This window comes from Bubalus kerabau, chromosome 2, assembly GCF_029407905.1.
Source record: "Bubalus kerabau isolate K-KA32 ecotype Philippines breed swamp buffalo chromosome 2, PCC_UOA_SB_1v2, whole genome shotgun sequence".
Taxonomy (NCBI): domain Eukaryota; kingdom Metazoa; phylum Chordata; class Mammalia; order Artiodactyla; family Bovidae; genus Bubalus; species Bubalus kerabau.
The window spans coordinates 76,045,323-76,053,577 of NC_073625.1; positions in this window are offsets into that span (position 1 = coordinate 76,045,323).

The following is an 8,255-nucleotide window of genomic DNA, read 5'->3' on the forward strand; positions in this document are numbered from 1 at the left end:
CTGCAAGGAGATCAAACCAGCCAATCCTAAAGGAAATCAATCCTAAATATTCATTGGACGGACTGATGCTGAAGCTGTAGCTCCAATACTTTGGCCACCTAATGTGATGAGCCAACTCATTGGAAAAGACCCTGATACTGGGAAAGATTGAAGGCAAAAGGAGAAGGGGGTAAAAGAGGATGAGGTGGTTAGATAGCATCATAGACTCAATGAAGATGAGTTTGAGCAAACTCTGGGAGAAAGTGAAGGACATGAGGCCTAGCATGCTGCAGTCCATGAGGTCACAAAGAATCGAACACAATTTAGCAACTGAACAAGAACAACAACAAAAGATATGGAAACAGCCTAAGTGTTCACTGATGCATGAATGAGTAAGTGGAATATTATCCAGTCATTAAAAAGAATAAAATCTTGTCACTTGAGAAAACATGGATGGACCTTGAGGGCATTATGCTTAGTGAAATAAGTGAGGCAGAGAAAGACAAATGCCCTGACCTCACTTATATATGGAATCTTAAAATGAAGGCACAAAACACAAATTGAACTTACAGAGAACAGGCTGGTGGTTGCCAGAGGTGGGGGTCAGTGAGTAAAAAGGGTGAAGGTGGTCAAAAGGTAAAAACTTCTAAATAAATTGTGGGGATTTAATGTACAGCATGGACTTTCCTGGTGGCTCAGACGGTAAAGCGTCTGCCTACAGTGTGGGAGACCTGGGTTCGATCCCTGGGTCAGGAAGATCCTCTGGAGAAGGAAATGGCAACCCACTCCAGTACTCTTGCCTGGAAAATCCCATGGATGGAGGAACATAGTATGCTACAGTCCATGGGGTCTCAAAGAGTCGGACATGACTGAGTGACTTTACTTCAATGTACAGCATGGTGACTATAGTTTATACTATGCTATGCTATGCTAAGTCACTTCAGTCGTGTCCGACTCTGTGCGACCCCATAGACGGCAGCCCACCAGGCTCCCCCGTCCCTGGGATTCTCCAGGCAGGAACACTGGAGTGGGCTGCCATTTCCTTCTCCAAATAGTTTATACTACTGTACTGCATATTTGAAAATTTACTAAGAGAGTGGATCTTAAAAGTTCTTATCACAAGATTGGCAAAACTAATACAATATTGTAAAGTTTAAAAATAAAATAAAATTAAAAAAAATTAAAAAAATTAAAAAAATAAAATAAAAGTTCTTATCACAAGAAAGAAAAAATGCAACTGTGTGGTGATAGATGTTAAATAGACCTATTTTGTTGATCATTTCACAATATGTAAGTATATTGAATTATTGGGTCACACACCTGAAACTAATATTATGTATATCAATTGTATCTCAATTAAAGAAAGAGAGAATAAAGATTTTATTTTTTAATCCTTACCCTGGCTCATTTATTTGACTTCTCATTTAGTCCCTTTGTTAGTTTACATTCTGTTGATGTTGTGTATCAGTCTCCTTGAACACTTGCAATCCAAATGAGAATTTAAAAGACTTACCAGGACGTATTGAATACTCCTTGTCCCAAACTTCTAGATATAGTTAAATAAGGTATAATAAGTGCTTAAAGACTGGAAATAAATTGGTGGCAAATGAAATTATAGGGTTAAATTTTTGGAGCACATTTCAGTATCATAACCATAATTGTCATCTCTCATTTTAGAAACTAATCCAGAAGGCAGAGACAAAGTTTGTTATAATTCTTTCTGAATTGTTCCCGGTAGTTATAACATTTTGAATGCTAAAATGGAAAGATTGTCATTACAGCAAGGCAATTTCTATTTTTCAATGTTTATTTAGGAAAAGCACTTCAGATTATTTCAGTGGGAGAGAAAATTAAAGATTATTTTGACAGTTTTGGTACAAAACTGGTACAAAAAGGGTGGTAAAATGGGAATTATTAGTCTTGATCCAGAGGTTGTAGAGGCACTTTGTGCTAAGAATCAGCAGGTCTGTCATTTAGTTCCTGCTTTGTCATGAGTTTACTGTGTGAATCATCATATGAAACTATTGGGGGAGCGGTGGGTGGAGGATTGCCTCTAAAGTCCTGTTCACTCTTGTTGATCTTTTCTCAAAAGCATGCCAGGTTTACCAGATGATCTTTTTCCCCCCTCTCTTTAACCTGGGATACTTGTTGAAACCCTAGAATGTGATCTTTTCTGCTGGGTGGTCTGTACTGGATTATCAGCTCTGCTCTTCCCATTACAGGCATGGCAGGTGTCCCAGCCCTTGCCTATGGTGATTGGCTGAGAGCCTGGAACCATAAAAGGGCTATACCTCTGTTTCTACAAAGCTGCTGGGCTGTTTCCGCTTTGCAGCTGCCTGTCTTGAATGCCAAATTCTACTAGCAGTGCTGACTGGCCACCTGGCCAGGGCCATGCAGCCAGCTGCCACTTACAGCTTGAGGCTAATATATAAGCATTCTGATGCCTAACCTCAGCCTCCTCTGAACTCACTTCTGCTCCCAGTTCTTTTTCCCAGTGAGAGTTAATTCAGGGTTGATTCCTTTCTTCTTCCCTCATGTGCTTCCTTCTTCCTTTCCTTTCTGTGTAAAACAAAAATTCATAAAATGCCTATTAAGTGTTTCCTATTGTGTGAGGATAGAGCCTGCTATTTGTATCTATGCAAATATGTGAGAACTGAGGTTTCACACGCAGGGAAAAGTGAAATCAAGTCTCTCAAACATAAAAAAAAAAAAAGGAAAAAAAAAGAGTTACTAAATTTCATTCCTGCAGCTAACAAAATTTCATCTCCCCATCCTTCTTGGACGTCACCTGCTCCCAAATGCTGCTCGGTGCATTTAAATGCTATTCAACAATCCCAGCTGACAGTTGTTAGCTGATTCTGTTTCTGACATAGCTCATATCTCTCTCAGGATGTTTTTGTTTTGGTATACAGGCAGCACAGTGCTTCCGACAGTTAGCCTAATATATTTCTGTTATTCTCTTGGGTGACTTTTTGCAGCTAAAGATGATTCCATGTTGTTTCCTAATGAGAATTTTGGTCAAAACACTGAGTTGTAGTAGCAGGTCAATCCTGAAGTTTAACCCCCCTGCATTTCCTCTTTGCTTTTAAAAGCTCATTGAAGAAAAGCCAAAGTAGCAGTTAGAATCCAGAGAAACCCAGGGGGAGAGGTTTATGAAAGCATGGTGAGAGCATATTATCAGTTCCTATTTTGGTGTTTCAAATTCTCTCCTGGTGTTTGTGAGTATCTTGATAATTAGAAGAAAATATCACCTCCTAAAACTTGCATCTTCATTTCAAACTAAAGAACTAAAAAATACTTAATTGTAGGGAAGTTGAACTTTTTTTCTTTCTTTCTTTTTATCCTTCCTTCCTTCCTTTCTTTCTTCATGTAATAATGATTATTGGTAGAAATATAAATAATTAGTTCTAGAATATTGTGCCATCTGACCTATTTTCTTCATAATTAGACAACATATCTTTCCTATCAGTATCAAATCCTCTGCCCTGGACTGAACTTGGCTTTGAGTTATTAAATCCATATACTCATTTAAGCCTCCAAAGTGTACACTGGGACTGAAGCCAAGACCTTTATAAAATGTGAAACAAATGCAATAATTTACAGATAAAAGTGCACCCTTAAATGCTTATCACTACATATCTCTGATCAGCATAAGCAAATTTACAAATACATGTAGCAATATATGTTGCAAATACTACATAGCAAGACATTCATATCCTTTAATAAGGTCATACTTTCAGATGAATTTTTTTCATGCTTTAAATCCTCACAGTGACATTGACCTGAATGTGTGGGCCCACTGGAGGAGACAAAGGGCTTATGCAGTCTTTGCCAACATTGTTTCTTTCTAAAGTGATGCTGGAGAAAGATGCAAAGGGATATATTGAGACCCTGCGGTCTCATTTCTCTTAATAAAAGAGCATTACCAAAGCCAACCACACTGCTTTGTGACATAATGAGTAGGGGGTTGACATGCCCACACAAACAGGGGCATCAAGGGGCTGCTTCAGGGTTTTGATTTCTTGCCAAATAGTGAATAATCTTATAATCAAATGTGCAGCAATAACAGACCCAGACGGGGGGATTAAGGACTAAGTATCTATTGGACAGCCTGATCTCTTTGTTCTTCAGGTTTAGAGTAGGATAAATGAAAAGGGGGAGGCCAAGAGGGAGTGGTTTAATATAGAATAAATTGTCTAAAAGGGATCAGTGAAAGCAGGATTATCGATGAGTTCAAGAGTGAGCTAGCTGACTTTTTATTTTAAAACTAAGACAGGATAGAGGTATGGGGATAAAGTAGGAAATCAGATAAGAAAAACAAAGGATGCAGGCATATTGGCCTTAAGTAGTCTTTCTCTGTTTCTGAGATTTCGTATGTTCTTGTGCTCTGAGCCAAGATCAATTGAGATTAATCAGTTGTATAGAAAGTATTGTGATCGCATTGCAGGCTTTTAAAGTTTAAATTTGTTTATTGAGCACAATTTGGTTAGCATCAGGTGCTGAAGTTATAGACACCAACACTAGCATAGAAATTACTTTATTTAGCTCCCAGTTGTAAGTTTCTATAGCAACTGGGTCCTATACCAGAAAGCTGAGATTCTAGAGCTCAAGTGATTCAGGCAGAGATGGTAATATCATGTTTTGGGGGCACTTACTTCCTTTTTCCATTTCCCCTGTTTTGTGAGAAGTTTCTTCATGTGACACTGTCTGCTTAGTCATACTTTTTAATTAAACCTTTTGCTCTGAAACCTCTTCTCTTGGCAACAGTATAAAGTGTCTATTTTGATTGTATTTTGATTTCCATTGACTAGTTAGTATGTTGATTCAGAGGAGGTGGATGTGATCTGTTTTAAATACAGTGGAAAATTCTGAATAGTAAGGAAAGTGTCCACAGTGTCAAGTTTAGTTAGCCACTCCTGGCAGAATTAGGATGTTAATTCAAAAATGAAACCTAATCAAATTCCTACATTATGCTTTCATTCTGTTCATAAATGCAGTGTCACGATCCTTTTAAGTATGTGGAATGTCTCTTGTGAAGTTTAAAAAAAAATTTAAGTAAACATATACTCGGAGAAGGCGATGGCACCCCACTCCAGTACTCTTGCCTAGAAAATCCCACGGACAGAGGAGCCTGGTAGGCTGCAGTCCATGGGATCGCGAAGAGTCCGACACGACTGAGCGACTTCACTTTCACTTTTCACTTTCATGCACTGGAGAAGGAAATGGCAACCCACTCCAGTGTTCTTGCCTGGAGAATCCCAGGGACGGGGAGCCTGGTGGGCTGCCGTCTGTGGAGTCGCACAGAGTCGGACATGACTGAAGCGACTTAGCAGCAGCAGCAAACATATACTTGGAAGAAATTGATTTTATTTTTGTGTTTTATAAATGAACATTTTTACTGTAACAAATAGGCATTTTCTGGGGAGGCTCGTTATGGTCGAAGTAATATTTTATGATGGTAGTTTAGCCAATACTGCAGAAAGACTTGGGGAAGAATAATTCCATCCGGGTTCCAATTGTGAGGATAATTACTACATTAAAAAAAGAATAAGTATGGTAGCATTCTCTTTGTGTTTTTGAATGGATCTGATTCAAACATAGGTAGATAAAACAAATATTTCCGCATATAAAATACATATTTTAAATAATGTCATTTTGGGGGATAAAATTCCCTGTTTTAGATGAACTGGCTTTTGATATTTGAAATAATAACTAACTTCCTGGCTTAAAAACTAGTTAGCAGAAGAATGCTCACCGTGTGACACACGGCATAGAATTAGTTTGGTGAATGACAAGAATATTACTGTGAAAGCAAGAATTTTATGTGTGCCCCAATAAAACCGAACGAAACAAAAGATTTTGACTAAATGTTCACATTTATTGCTAACTTGGGGCCTATTAACATTTAGAAAATACAATTTCTAAGAGGCAGCTGCTAGAGATTGGCCAATTATAATACACAATTCAAAGAGAAAATCTTATTTGACTCTAAAATTCTGAACTGTTTTTCTCCTTTCATGAATTATCACACAGCCAAAGCACAGTGTATGTGAGAGGAAGGATAAAACAGACTTGCTTCCTGATTATTGGCAAAAATGCATCACCTCAGATGACCTTGGTTCTTTTTGCACTAAAAAAGGAATTTCTTTGTATTTTATGACTGATTTAATTATAATAAAATCAATTGTGTGAATAAAATATCTCTCTCTATTTTCAGTTTCTATGAGGAATCTTGAAAGGTTGCCATCTCTGTAGGAGAGTGTTTGAGTCATGTCTTACAGAGCACGTACTATATTGCCATACATCCCAAAGTCATATCAGACCAATGGTCTCCCAGACAAGTAGTTTCCAGAGCTGTGTTAAAATTCTGAGTAGATAACTGTTCTTCTAACAAACTAGGCATAGAGAAAATATTTGAGGAACAAAGAACAGTTATTAGTATATCCTCACATTCGTGACTATCAGAGTTTAGAACTTTTACAAAATGGATTCTGTCATAAATCATTGAATTTCCTTTTCCTTTTCCAATCCATCCATGATAGTAATATATTTCTTCTTCAGGTAATTAATGTTAATAATAATTTAAAACATATTGGGTTACCTAATGTACTTCCTTAGTGGCTCAGACAGTAAGGAATCTGCCTGCAATGAAGGAGATCTGTGTTTGATCCCTGGGTTGGGAAGATCCCCTGGAGAAGGGAATGACAATCCACTCCAATATTCTTGCCTGGAGAATTTTATGGACAGAGGAGCCTGGCAGGCTATAGCTCATGGGGTTGCAAAGAGTCAGATACAACTGAACAACTAACATGTTTATGTTACCTAATGCAGTGACTTCATTAAAGAGTTGAATGGTTACTTGCAACAATATTACATAGAATGCAGAATTTGCAAACAGCAAATTGGATTTCTTAGTATTTTACTGCAGAAATGAAAAGAGACGTAAGTAAAAAATAAATGACTCATACAATTTGGTTTTGTTAGCTAAATCAAAATAGATTTATTTTAAAATATACATTTTAGACATAACTGGTTTTTATAATCACTAAGCAATCATAATTTATTCTCATTCATTATTTTTTGGTAGAACCAACAAAAGTAAATCAAAATGAAAAGATTAAAGTGTCAAAAGTTTTTGTATGCTATGTGCAAATAAAGTAGATCTGAGGCTAGTCTCTTTACGAGGCTTATTTGCAAGGTTGGCTCATGTTTGAGAACTTGGCTTTTAAAACATTGCATAACTGGTATGGTAATTTTGCTTGGGCTAGACTCTGTGCAAATAATATAATTTATGGTGACATCTGCTTTCCTTCTGTGAGTTGGTATTTTGATAGTTGTTAGGCAGAGGATGCCTATGTGACACCCCTAAAGTTTAAAATGAGCCTTCTTTTGTGGAAACATTACACACATGTCTGTCTTTTTTTTTTTTTTTTTTTTTTGCTAAAGGGAGAGTGTGCTTTCTGTGACCTCTCACATGAGGGAGAAGATAGATTCCCATGGATTCCTTCTATCTTTACCAGATGTCATTTTCTCTTTCTGATCTGACTGTGATCTTTACTGTCTTTATAATAAATGTTAGTCATTAGTACATTTATGTACTAATGAATCTTGTGAGTCTTTCTAACAAATCACCCAGTAGTGGGTATTGGGGGACCCCCAAAACAGATAACTATTTGGTCTGAGTTCATTATTATGGAAGTTTAAAAAGAGAACCCAAACTGATCCATGATATGGATCAAAGATATGAAAATAAGTATCTGCAGAGTAAATCAACATTTCAACATACATGCCATAACTAATATGCTGTCTACCATCTTTTCATTAAAATGCTAATAAAGACTCAGTAATACAAAAGCTGGAATCAAGATTGCCGGGAGAAATATCAATAACCTCAGATATGCAGATGACACCACCCTTATGGCAGAAAGTGAAGAAGAACTAAAAAGCCTCTTGATGAAAGTGAAAGAGGAGAGTGAAAAAGTTGGCTTAAAGCTCAACATTTAGAAAACAAAGATCATGGCATCTGGTCCCATCACTTCATGGGAAATAGATGGGGAAACAGTGGAAACAGTGTCAGACTTTATTTTTTTGGGCTCCAAAATCACTGCAGATGGTGACTGCAGCCATGAAATTAAAAGACGTTTACTCCTTGGAAGGAAAGTTATGACCAACCTAGACAGCATATTAAAAAGCAGAGATATTACTTTGCCAACAAAGGTCCATCTAGTCAAGGCTATGGTTTTTCCAGTGGTCATGTAGGGGTGTGAGAGTTGGAC